Here is a 13,918-nt window from a genome sequence, read left to right on the forward strand (position 1 = left end):
GGGCTGCAGAGAGTCCCTGAAACAGAGGATGGCCATGGGGCAGGGGAGGTTGGAGGGATGCAAGAAGCCCCCCCCCCCCCCCCCAGTGTGTGCGAAACGCTTGGCCTGCGTCAGCAGCAAAGCACCCTCCTATCCTGGCCGGTCACGGGCTGATTTCCCAGCCTCTGAAATGGTGCTAACACGCTTTGCGGGGCTGGGGGATCCATATGTGCACACACGATGCTGTGCAGGCATGACGTGTTGCTGTGATACTCATGTATATCTGTGTGCACGGCCGGTTAGCTTGAGGTGTATGACACCAAGGTTGCCTCTAACCAAACTCTCCCTGCAGGGAAAGCCCTGGCTCCAGGTAAGTGGTGCTTTAAGGGCTTTGGCTTCACAGACCCAAAGGTGATGTTTTTTACAGCCAGATAAGGAAGGCGTGATAGTTATCGCACTGTAAAATCCTAAGTGGTGACAGAGGCCCTTGTATTTTTCCCTGAGGAACCTAGGCGAGGTCAACACTAGATCCCAGCCAAGGGTTGACCTCGCCTAGTTCACCTGGCAAAAAAGTGAGAGTGCCCTGTCTCCTCTGTGTTTTTACAATGGGATAGGTTAATGCGCATGACCTATCACAAGATAAAAACACGTTTCTGTCAGTCACAGTTGAGGTAGCTGGTCTATCAAGTGGCATGGGCTGAAGCTCAAGTAAGACTGATGCTGGAGCTAGAGATGCAGTCCGGACTCCACTACAAATACAAACACCCTGGGCTGCTGGTACAATCACTCTGTGCAGCTTGAGTGGGTTTCTTTTGGTGTGTAGTGGTTTAGTGGTTTTTTTGTTGTTGGTTTTGTTTTTGGTTGGGTTTTTTTTTTGTTTGTTTGTTTTTTTCATAATGTCAAGTGTTTTCACTCAAGCGAGGCTAACTCAACAGGAGTTAACTCTGCTGTGGATATTATTAATCTTGTCTTGTCTTTGGAAGGTTTATGTCTCTATTTGAGGCTTGCTTTCACTACTGTGTTAGCTCCGGAGTTGGTTGAGGTAACACACCTGAGTTATATCTCGACTTCACACTGCAGTGAAGACAAGCCTTGAGTCTTGGAGGACTGAGAGTGGTGTACATAGTACAGATACTGTGCAGTAGCAGGGAAAGTGATCTGCTTCTAAAGAATGCAAATCTAGTTCTCTGGCAGAATATTGTCCACAAATGGAGAGGATGGGCAGCAACTAGGAAGCTAAGTCAGGTGATGCAAAGATTCTGAAGTCTGTTGTGAACCTAAGCACATTGCCTTGGAACAATATGTGCCCATTGTGTTTGTACTTTGACTCAAAATGAATGAATGTACTTTGTACTCAAAATGAAAATAATCAAAATCATTCTTTTTAAACATACAGAGAACTGATTATCATACGATGAGGTGTAATGCCCTACCTGCAAAGTTCCTATACTATGATGGATCCATCAAAGTTCAGAAGGAGCCAGTCAAGGTAGGTTTTTATTATCATTAATATTTATACTATGGTAGTGACCAAAGGCCTACTTGGGATTGGGGGCACCACGTGGTGCTGTAGAAACAGAAAAGAGACAATCCCTGCTTTGCAAGGTTTTCAGTCTAAAAACATACACAGACAAAGGATAGGACATGTGGAGACAACATAGGAACAAATGAATCTGGTGAAGTACAGGCATAGCTTTGTTAGCTATGTGAATTTTTTTTAAGTGAAGTACTGGTAGTGAGGAAGAGAATAGGACAAGGAAAGTGGGAAAGGAGAACAGTCACAGCTTGTCACCTGCCTCGATATGAAAGCTGGATTTTGTAAACATCATAGCAGAGGCAAGTCTTACAGAAGGATTTAAAGTAGAGCTGTTGATTAGTCACAGTTAACTCACGCGATTAACTCCAAAAAATTAATTGCAATTAATTGCAGTTTTAATCGCATTGTTAAACAATAGAATACCAATTGAAATACATTAACTATTTTGGATGTTTTTCTACATTTTCATATATATTGTATTCTGTGTTGTAATTGAAAATCAAAGTGTATATTATTTTTATTACAAATATTTGCACTGTAAAATGATAAACAAAAGAAATAGTATTTTTCAATTCACCTCATACAAGTACTGTAGTGCAATTTCTTTACTGTGAAAGTGCAATTTACAAATGTAGGGGTTTTTTTGTTTCATAGCTACGTGCAAAACCAAAACAATGTAAAACTGCAGAGCCTGCAAGTCTACTCAGTCCTACTTCTTGTTCAGCCAGTCGCTAAGACAAACAAGTTTGTTTACATTTACAGGAGATAATGCTGCTCTCTTCTTATTTACAGTGTCACCAGAAAGTGAGAACAGGCATTTGCATGACACTTTTGTAGCTAGTACTACGAGGTATTTACGTGCCAGATATGCTAAACATTTGTATGTCCCTTCATATGTCAGCCACCATTCCAGAGGACATGCTTCCATGCCGATGACACTTGTTAAAAAAATAATGCGTTAATTACATTTGTGACTGAACTCCTTGGGGGGAGAATTGTATGTCCCCTGCTCTGTTTTACCCACATTCTGCCATATAGTTCATGTTATAACAGTTTCGGATGATGACCTGGCATATGTTGTTCATTTTAAGAATACTTTCACTGCAGATTTCACAAAACACAAAGAAGGTACCAATGTGAGATTTCTAAAGATAGCTACAGCACTCGACCCAGGGTTTAAGAATCTGAAGTGCCTTCCAAAATCTGAGAGGGACAAGGTGTGGAGCATGCTTTCAGAAGTCTTAAAAGAGCAACACTCCGATGCAGAAACTACAGATCCTGAAACACCAAAAAAGAAAATCAATCTTCTGCTGGTGGGATCTGACTCAGATAATGAAAATGAACATCCGCTGGTCCGCACTGCTTTGGATTGTTATTGAACAGAACCCATCATCAGCATGGACACATGTCTCCTAGAATGGTGATTGAAGCATGAAGGGACATATGAATCTTTAGTGCATCTGGCACGTAAATATCTTGCGATGCTGGCTACATCAGTCCCATGCTCTTTTGAAAATGAGGCCCTGCGTGAAGTGCGTGCAATCTTGTAAAACAGCAGTTTGAAATAAGGGCAGCAGTGAGGATTTTCTTTTCCCTTTCAAAAATGAATGCTGCAAGAAAAAAAGAAGAAAAGAAAAAGAAAAGTGGACACTGAGTGTCAGATTTTCAACAAAGAATGGAATGCAAAATATTTTTTTACAAACATGAACTCGAAGGCTGTATGCCTGATTTGTCAGGCGAGCATCGCAGTGTTCAAGGAGCATCGCAGTGTTCAAGTTTGAATTGCCATTTTTCAACAAAACATCCTAATTATGGCAGCAATTTAACAACTGAGGAATGGGCAAGAAAAGCGGAGAAACTTGCCACGAACTTAAAAGCTCAGCTAAATATTTGTGCAACAGGGTACAGTTCAGGAAGCCACCTCAAAGGCAAGTTATGTTCTGGCGTTTGAAATCACTAAACAAAATAAGCCTTTTGCTGAAAGAATGCATGGTTGATGTTGCTGGCATGCTATGACCGGACTACCAAAACAAATTTGAGAACATTAGTTTGTCACAGACAATTGTTACTCGCTGTGTAGAAGTGATTGATGAACATTTGGCTTCTGAGTTGAACAAGAAAGCCCAGGGCTTTACGTTGTTTTCGTTAGCTCTCAATGACAGCACTGACATTAAGGACACAGCACAATTATTGATTTTTTTGTCAGAAGAATTGATGACAAATTTGAAATCACAGAGGAATTTTTATCAATGGAATCAATGAAAGGCACAACTAAGGGATCGGATTTATATGAGAGGGTGTCTGGCTGCCTTGAACATCTGAAGCTCCCCTGGAGTAAACTGACAAACGTAACCACAGATGGATTGCCAAATTTAATTGGGAAAAACGTAGGACTTTTAAAAAGAATTCAGGACAAAGTAAAAGAAGATGACCCTGATAAAGAGGTGATTTTTCTGCATTGTATTATATACATCAGGAGGGCCTCTGCAAAAATGTCCTGGACATCGATCATGTTGTTCACACAATAGTGAAAATAGTGAATTACATAAGAGCGAGGGGACTTAATCATTGGCAATTCATTTCCCTTCTTGAAGACACTGATTGAGAACACCAGGACTTACTTTATCATACAAAGAAAAGGAGTACTTGTGGCACCTTAGAGACTAACCAATTTATCATACAAATGTCCACTGGCTCAGCCTAGGAAAGGAATTGCAGCAATTTGGGAGTTCAGAGATGAAAGTTGCATTTTTCTGGAGATGCAGGGGAAAGAAAATTATTTCCCTGAATTAAAGAATTCAAACTGGGTGTGCGACCTTGCTTTTGGTGGGGATCTCTTGGCACATTTAAATGAACTTAATGTGAAACTGCAAGGAAAGAATGTGTTTGTACATGAATTGTATTCTAGTGTGAGAGTTTTCAAAGTCAAGTTAGTCTTGTTTTCAAAACAAATTAAGGACAAAGTGTTCGCTCACTTTCCAACACTGAAATACTTGGAAGTTTCGCCGGAGCAGACAGAAAAGTACAGCAAAATATTGAGTGACTTGCACGGAGAATTTTCTTGTTGATTCTCTGACTTTGAGAAGATAGAGAAGATGCTGGAGCTGGTATCATGCCCACTGTCATTTGACTACGAGGGACCACCGCAAGAATTACAAGTGGAGCTCATTGATCTCCAATGCAATTTCAACTTGAAGGAAAAGAACAATTGAGAAAAACTGTATGAGTTTTATGTCCCCTTGAGTGAAACAAAGTTCCCAAATATCTGCAAGGTGTCACAGAAAATCCTTGTTTTGTTCGGCTGTGTGTGCAAACAAACATTTTCCCTGCTGAATTACAACAAATCTGCTTTGCATTATATTCAGCAGTAATGCAAGAAACCTACAGGCCTGTATCCTGTAAGACATTAGCTTTAGCAAGTTAGCATAAGGCTTGAGGCCTATGAACCTTGAACAGATAAGCTTTGCATAGATAAACGGCCCAACGGAAAACCCAAAGTATTTGGGGAGCTGAAAATAGAGTTTAAGGGGAAGTTCTGACCACAGGTACATGAGTCAACCACAGAAGTGTCCTGGCAAAGAACTGATGTACATAACAGGTACATGAAATATGTCTAAGTCTAGCCTGCTTGCTCGCCTATATATCTTTTCTTATAAGTTTCTTATTTTCTTATGGGTTTGATTATTTGTTTTATTATTATAGCTTTACATTAGAGTATATTTTGGCTGTAACACAAGGGACCTGCAGGCCACATCCTATACGTTGAGCTAAGACAAAGTTAGCATACATAAGTTTAGGACCTTTCACCTACATCAGTGGTTCTCAAACTTTTGTACTGGTGACCCCTTTCACATAGCAAGCCTCTGAGTGTGACCCCGCTTATAAATTAAAAACACTTTTAAATATATTTAACACCATTATAAATGCTGTAGGCAAAACGGGGTTTGGGGGAGGGAGGCTGACAGCTTGCGACCCCCCATGTAATAACCTCGTGACACCCTGAGGGGTCCTGACCCCCAGTTTGAGAGCCCCTGACCTAGATAGATGGTGATAAGCTAAAGCATAAGGTCCATGTATGGCTGTGACCTTTAACATAGAGGATGCATTAAAGCAGGTTGGCATAAGGGCTTTCCTAAGGTCATACCCTTTTAAACTAAACAGGTACATCACAATTTGGAACTTGGAAAGAACCAAAATAGCCAGTTAGGACAGAAATAACAAATGTGATACCTAATCACAAAAGGGCCATGGTATCAAATTGATGCATATGATAATAAGTTGAGATCACTGATATACTAAGCTATAGAAAAAAGACACTCCAACGTTAGTAAGGTGAGGAAATACAAATAAGGAAGGGGAAAATCCCTTACAACAATGCGTCAAACATAGCGGCATCAACGTAACATATTATAAAAGTGGCATCCCAGCCTAGGGGCAGTAGAGAGAGAAAGATGTAGTCCTTGGGAGGTGCCAGAATGATGGCCCCTGGTGATGATGGGGAAGGTGATGTGATACTTATAAGAAGCACACAGGATCTTTTATAAGAGAGAAGGCAAATATGCCGTATTCATTGAGAATACAAAAGTTAGCATATGCTTTTCAGTCACACACACGTACACATCATGCAAACAGTCCTGCCAGTAGATGTTTTTATAGTTACCAGTCTGTTGTAGCTCGAGTCAATCTAATGGCCAGTTAGATTGAACACGAGTGAGGAGCTGGGCTCTGTCAATCGCGATCCGATGCTCCGAGGTTTTGGCAGGACTGAACCCAGAGTTTCATGGCAAAACACTCCAGCTTTATACTTGTAAATTCCCATTTGAGTCCATCAATTTTGCAATGTCATCCTGTAATCATTAGTCCTTAAGTGGTAGTAATCTTGGGGTTTTCCCCTGTTATCATTTGATGAAAAGAAGAGGAATACTTGTGGCACTTTAGAGACTAACAAATTTATTTGAGCATCCGATGAAGTGAGCTGTAGCTCACGAAAGCTTATGCTCAAATAAACTTGTTAGTCCCTAAGGTGCCACAATTACTCCTTTTCTTTTTGCGAATACAGACTAACACAGCTGCTACTCTGAAACCTATCGTTTGATGGTTATTGTCAGGCTTCCCATCATTATCTCCTATTTGTTGCCTTGCCTTCCGGGGCGGTTGCCTCACCTCTGAGGCCATCAATGCTGCTAACATGTTTAGCATCGGATACAATGGATGTTTTCTGATTGTCTCCTGGTGTTTCCAAGTCTCTCACTTTTCTTGAGGATCTGGACATTTGTGATGGGTTTCACACCTTATCTTTTCCTGATGCATTCATTCCTCATTCACACAAACAATCTCTCACAGAGAAGACAGCAGTATTTTATACAGTAGAATACATTGTAAATTAAACTTCACTTAAATCTTGTGGTCAAAACAGTTTACATTTTTCAGAGTAGCAGCCGTGTTAGTCTGTATCGGCAAAAAGAAAAGGAGTACTTGTGGCACCTTAGAGACTTTAGAGAATTTATTTGAGCATAAACTTTCGTGAGCTACAGCTCACTTCATCGGATGCATGCAGTGGAAAATACAGTGGGGAGATTTTATATACACAGAGAACATGAAACAATGGGTGTTACCATACACACTGTAAGGAGAGTGATCAGGTAAGGTGAGCTATTACCAGCTATTATCAGGAGAGAAAAAAAAACCTTTTGTAGTGATAATCAAGGTGGGCCATTTCCAGCAGTTTACTTTGTGGCTCAGGCCTTTAACATTCGTTTAATCTAATTAACACAGACACAATACAAGATCCTGTCTTTTACTCAAAAAGAAAAGGAGTACTTGTGGCACCTTAGAGACTAACCAATTTATTTGAGCATAAGCTTTCGTGAGCTACAGCTCACTTCATCGGATGCATACTGTGGAAAGTGTAGAAGATCTTTTATACACACAAAGCATGAAAAAATACCTCCCCCCACCCCACTCTCCTGCTGGCAATAGCTTATCTAAAGTGATCACTCTCCTTACAATGTGTATGATAATCAAGTTGGGCTAACACGGCTGTTCCTCTGAAACCTGTCTTTTACTCACTAAACCTTAAACCAAAGAAATGACTAGAGGGAAGTTTATAATGCATATAGGAAACAAGATCCCAGTCTCATTCCTTTCTGTTGTTCAGAAAGGGTGGCTGGCAGAATTAATTCAAAGTTTACATCAATTTTTATAGTACAGTTATAAAATCCTGTCCCTACAGTGATGGTGATGAGAAAGATGATGGCTAACATTTCAGGTTGTTCTACAGGAGATGGTATGAGTATATGGATGTACAGATGTACATTCTGTAGTATCTCTATCTATTTTACTAAGTTGGGGTGTTTGTGACTGTGTTAAATGTATTAAACTATATTTGTAAATATAAAAGAGTTCCTATAGTGTGAGTGTTGTAACTGTACACATCGGGGTTCCCAACTATATAATAATTTGAATAATACTGGCCTTGATCTTGGGGCAAGAACCTGGCAACCCTAAAAGTGATAACTGGGGATTCTTAAGTAATCAATATAATTAATACATAAGCTAAAGGTCAGGCAAAAAGATGCACATCTCTCTCCCTCCTAACCAGGGTTTTTCCAGGCTGCGTGTTTCCCTGCCTATGCTGTGATATCAACAGCAAGCTAGACTGCCTCTCTCTAAAAATCCCCAGGAAAACCCGTCAGTACTGTTTGTCCCATCAATACTGTCTGTCCCAAAAGTCCATTGTTGTCTCCCCCAGTCTGAAATTCATAACATTTCCTACAGTTTACAATAATACATAAACTTTGTAGTCAATACAGAGGATTCCAAAGATACTTAAACTTAATTCAATAAAGTTTGTAAAGATATTGGCAGAAAATTGTCATATCTGTCACAATTCAGATCCCCTCTTTGTAGCACACACACAGTGTGAAAACCCCTAGTTGTGATCTTTCACTTCTTTACAAGACCTTGTTAGGGATCTTAAATAGCACAAAGAACCTTGATAGGGCATTCTCCATAGGTGGACTTCACTCTTCCTGTAGACAGAAAGCAACATTACTCTCTCCTTGTATCCGATGAAGTGGGCTGTAGCCCACAAAAGCTTATGCTCAAATAAATTTGTTAGTCTGTAAGGTGCCACAAGTACTCCTGTTCTCTCTCCTTTCTGGGGTTTAAAAAATAAAAATCTGATCATTTGTCCAGGCTTCATGCATAGAAAAGTTTACTGATCCTGCAAGCGTTTGTATTGTTCTTTCCCAAGAATTTTTTTGTCCAGGCACCTCAATATCTGTGCTACTGTTAACTACGTAAAAACTCCTTAATTTCACAAATGTAATGTTAATATTTGAGCCTGTCATAAATATAAAGGGAAGGGTAACCACCTTTCTGATTACCATGCTATAAAATCCCTCCTGGCCAGAGGCAAAGTCCTTTTACCTGTAAAGGGTTAAGAAGCTCAGGTAACCTGGCACCTGACCCAAAATGACCAATGAGGGGACAAGATACTTTCAAATCTGGAGGGGGGGAAAAGGCTTTTGTCTGTCTGTGCGATACCTTTGCCGGGAACAGATCAAGGATGCAAGCCCTCCAACTCCTGTAAAGTTAGTAAGTAATCTAGCTAGAAAATGCATTAGGTTTTCTTTGTTTTGGCTTGTAAAATTTGCTGTGCTGGAGGAAATGTTTATTTGTTTTTGTCCTGTTTTTGTGTCTTTTTGTACCTTAAGGTTTTGCCTAGAGGGATTCTCTATGTTTTGAATCCGACTGTCTGTAAGATTAACTTCCATTCTGATCTTACAGAGTTGTTCTCTTATCTTTTTTTTTGTTCTTCCAATAAAGTTCTGTTTTTTAAGAATCTGATTGGGTTTTTTTGGGTCTTAAAAATCCAAGGCTGGTCTGTGCTCATCTTGTTTATTCTCAAGCCTCCCCAGGAAAGGGAGTGTAAGGGCTTGGGGGGATATTTTGGGGAAATAGGAACTCCAAGTGGTCCTTTCTCTGATTGTTTGTTAAATCACTTGGTGGTGGCAGCATTTACCTAATCCAAGGGCAAAGACTTTGTGCCTTGGGGAATTTTTAATTTAAGCTGGTAGAAATAAGTTTAGGGGGTCTTTCATGCGGGTCCCCACATCTGTACCCTAGAGTTCAGAGTGGGGAAGGAACCCTGACATAGCCTAATCTGTAATTCCTTCTCCCAACATCTGAAAGACTGTTAGAGGTCCAGGCTGCCAGCACAAGCCTTTTCTGATTTCACATTCAAGAGAAGCGCCCTACGACCTAATGAAGTTAAGTGGAGAAGCTCTTAGACTTCATTATTTTTAAATATGATATTCTTCCTTCCCTAACTCCAGAGGGCTGATGTAGTTCTTCCTGAATGTGGAAAAAGGAAATGATTGTGTTTTTTGGTGGAATGAGTTTTGTATGGCTAACTTTTAATAACATTTTAACTAAAAAGTTAGATGACACCCATATTTTAAAATAATTTTTTTCTGATTATTGTTCTGTTTCCCTCCACCCACACTTCCATTACTGTATTATTTGCTAGCCATCCTACTGTACACATGAAATCCTAGAGCTATAGATTAATGTTTTATACTTCTTAAAAACTGGGAGATACACACATTCAAGTGTTATGCAATATTGGTTCTACCTGTAATGTTTCTCAACATAGTGGCCACTCCAGTCAAGTCAGAATTGAAATTGGGAAATGATTATTTTATCCTCAGGTATATGTCTTTATTCTTGTTATATTCTTCCCATTAATTTCCATTTAAGAATTAATGTAGTCAGTTACTGCTGCAGAACCTTTTTCTCATGTTTCCTGTTTCAGTCTAAGGAAATGACTAATTAAAAACACAGTTATAACTTGATGTGTGCATACCTTGTCTTGATGAGAGCACAGTCTCTGGTACTATGACATTAGAACTGATGCAGAAATTATATTCAGGAGAACAGTGTAATAGTAGTGGCATAAAGACAGCTATAATATTTTTGAGGAACTATAAACTGGGTAATATGTAACCCTATCTTTAAGTCCATAAGAAATAGGGGTGGAAATTCTCTGCTGCAGTGTAGAGCTTACAGCACAAGAGTGGGAGTTGCATGATATACGTTAAATTGGAGGTTCTGCCACTGACTTTTTGGGGGACTTGGCAAGTCACTCCTTGCAGTGTTTCAGTTTCCCTGTAATGTAAAACTTCACATAGATGTTGTAATAGCTTAAGTAATATGCATATCAAAATTTGATATGTTCAGATGGAAGGCAGTATAAAAATGTGAACTATTACTCTATTTGGGTCATTGTAATGTAATACAATACATATTCAGGTATGGATTTTTAACACAAATCTGGACACTGTACAAACTTCCACAAAATTAATCCAGAATGGCCAAGAAATTATTACTCCAAACCAACAAACAAAATAAGTAAAAGATAAACCAAAACATGAGAGATGTTAGGGGAGAGGGAGAGAAAAGAAGGAAAATTTGTCAAAAATTATCTGACTCAAATGGAAAGAACCTGCCTCTGGTCTTGCAGCCAATCATCAGGAGTCTAGCAGACATATCTAAGGAGAGATTTCCATAAATGAGATTCCCAGATGAAAAAAGGCACTACCCCTGCTCTGATCCAGTTGAATGTGGGGATAAAGAGCATGAACAACTGTACAAATTGCTACTATCTTGGAACTACATAGGGGAAAAGATGATCACTGAAGTATGGTCATAGAGCATTGTTTGCAAGTACAAAAATTAGAAAACATATCGCCAAATGTTTTCCTAGTCCGAGACGTTTGGTCTGCTCCTCTTTTCCTACGAATATTAAAAGCAGCTCAGATTGTCCTTGGCGTTCAGCCATGCACCTTTCATCCTCACTCCAGAGGAGCTGCTTTCAAAGTTGCATTGAAGCACTAAATTATTAATAGTTTAAACATAAATGTAAAAATAATTCATTATTCAATCATAGTGACAGGGACCCTGGACCCTGAAGAGACCCTAAAAGGCATCTCAGGTGGAGCAAACTGCATGGGAGGCCATTCATAAAGCTTTAACACATTTTCCATTTTGTTTTCTGACTTCTCCTCCAGTCTGAGACTTTTGGAACATAATGAACAATAAGGAGAAAGATATAGGGAAGAAGAGATAAATAGGATAGAAGGACACGATTTCCCCAAATAACATAGCTAAACTATTTAGGAATCACCACTTGGGACATTTTCCTGCCAAAAGGTGGCTTCTGCAGAAGAATGAAAACCAGCCTATAGTGTTTTTCATAATGGGATAGATGGATGATCTTGGTGGCAGCTTTACAGATTTTCTGTGGTGGTTTGCTGCATTGTTGTCTCACGATATCATTGTGGAGAGTGTTGAATAGATTCTGATCCCTTCTGGGACCAGCTTATCCTCAGCTGTGTACTTTTCAGTAATGCTGAGCCTAAGCCACCTGCCACTTGTAGAAGATTTAGAAGTTTTCAGGCTCAGACTTTTTGTTTTAATTTAGCACAGTAATCAGCTGAGAATTGGGCCCCATCGTGCTAGGACTGTCCAAATATAGAATAAGAGACAGATCCTGCCCCAAAGTATCAGAGGGGAAGTGGGTTTTTTTTTACCCATGAAAGCTTATGCCTAAATAAATCTGTTAGTCTTTAAGGTGCCACTGGACTCCTCGATGTTCCTGCCCCAAAGACAAAAAGCAGAAAAAAAGATATATAACACACAAGCAGTGAACAATATAGTGACTATAAATGTCATGGTAGTTCCACATTTATTTTCTTTTGTTATTTAAATCCTTTCTATGGGATTATGTTAGCAGACAAGATGAAGGAAGAGAGTGGGCAGGAGAGGTTGACAAAATCAGCCAGTAAGCACAGGTGATGCAATGTTCAGAGTTAAAACTGGAGAAAACAGGCCAATGACATGATCGGTGGTCATCAGTCCTGTCTGAATGGGTTTTATGTACAGTAACTCCTCACTTAACGTTGTCCCGGTTAACGATGTTCGGTCCCTGACATATTAGAGAATATACTCCTTTAGAGTCCTGCAATGTTCCCTTATAATGTTGTTTGGCTTCCCCCGTTCTGCCTGCCCAGCACTCCTGCCAGGGAGTGGGGTGGGGGAGCGGGGGCTTGCCCTGTTCCATCTGCCTGGCATTCCATCTGGGGAGCAGGCAAGCCCCCACTTCCCCATCCCACTCCCTGGCTGGAACGCACAGTGGGCAGAGCAGGGGCAAGCCCCTGCACCCCAACCCTGCTCAACCAACCCTGTCTCAACCAACCTTCACAATCATCATTGGTGAGTACAGTATTAAATTGTTTACAATTATTTAAAACTTGTACTGTATATGTATACAATGTCTTTTGTCTGGCAAATAGAATTTCCCTGGAACCTAACCCCGGCCCATTTACATTAATTCTTATGGTGAAATTGGATTTGCTTAACATCATTTTTCTTAAAGTTGCATTTTTCAAGAACATAACTAGGATGTTAAGTGAGGAGTTACTGTAGTTGTTTTCCTGGGTTCAGTCTGTGGCTGGTTCTTCCCTGTAGTTTCTTTCCCAAAAGTCATATGGCTGGAGAAAAAGAGGACGCCATATGGGTCCTAGTGCCCTGGGAAGGGCTGGTGTCCCCTGAACAGTGCTGAGTTTAGGGAATGCTAGAGTGCAGGGTGAAATTGAACTGAAAGAAGATGTTTTCCTGAGCTGGCTGGTATATTTTAATTGCAGGTCTCACACGGTAAACCCTGTTATGAACAGAAGCCTTAGAGAGGAAAGAGCACTCACCTCCCTTGATTGGTGAAAAGGGAAAAGCGCTGTCATAGAGATCTTCATTTGCATAAGATAGCTACCCACAACTCCTTTCGTGACACTTGGGGAGTCACCATAACTATATACAAACTTGGATTTTGGGGAACAGGGGTAGTGGTCTCCCAGACGGAAGGGGTCCTTTACAAGTACTTAAGGTTTTGTTCATAAATCTGGAGTATTTTGACTTCCTTTCTATGGGAAGAGATGGTGGTGATTGAGGATTTAGTAGTGAGAGAAGACAGCAATAGAGCTGAGTAGTTTTCAGTGAAGTTCTATCTGCCCAGCCCCCTAAAGATGAACCACTCAACTAGGTTAGGTGATGGTTCCTCCATGCAAGCATCTTTCTTGGGGCTAGAGACAGATCTGCATAAAGACACTTGGACTGGTGCTGCTCACTGATCCAAAGTATGAGTGGGGTTTTATGGGTGGGTGAGGTGGTGCATTCTTAGCATTATTACCTGTGGGATGTTTTCATCAATGGGGGGAAGGGAGGGCTATTTTATTTTTTATTTGCATATATATTTTGCTGCTGTGTTTTTCCCAAATGTGATTGTGTACCCTTTCTCCAGTGGTTTTCAAACTATTTAGGCTACATACCCCTTTCCAAATTATG

The 13,918-nt window shown here is 40.2% G+C and overlaps 1 long non-coding RNA gene across 1 annotated transcript; it reads left to right on the top strand.

Moving 5' to 3' along the window:
* Positions 1-98: 98 nt before the first annotated feature.
* Positions 99-9,266, top strand: LOC311517408. The gene is made up of 3 exons (XR_014710684.1): positions 99-349; positions 1,376-1,468; positions 2,309-9,266. It is a non-coding gene; the product is annotated as an uncharacterized lncRNA (long non-coding RNA).
* The last annotated feature ends 4,652 nt before the right edge of the window (positions 9,267-13,918 follow it).

Source organism: Lepidochelys olivacea (genome assembly GCF_965140295.1).
Source record: "Lepidochelys olivacea isolate rLepOli2 genome assembly, chromosome: 3".
Taxonomy (NCBI): Eukaryota; Metazoa; Chordata; order Testudines; family Cheloniidae; genus Lepidochelys; species Lepidochelys olivacea.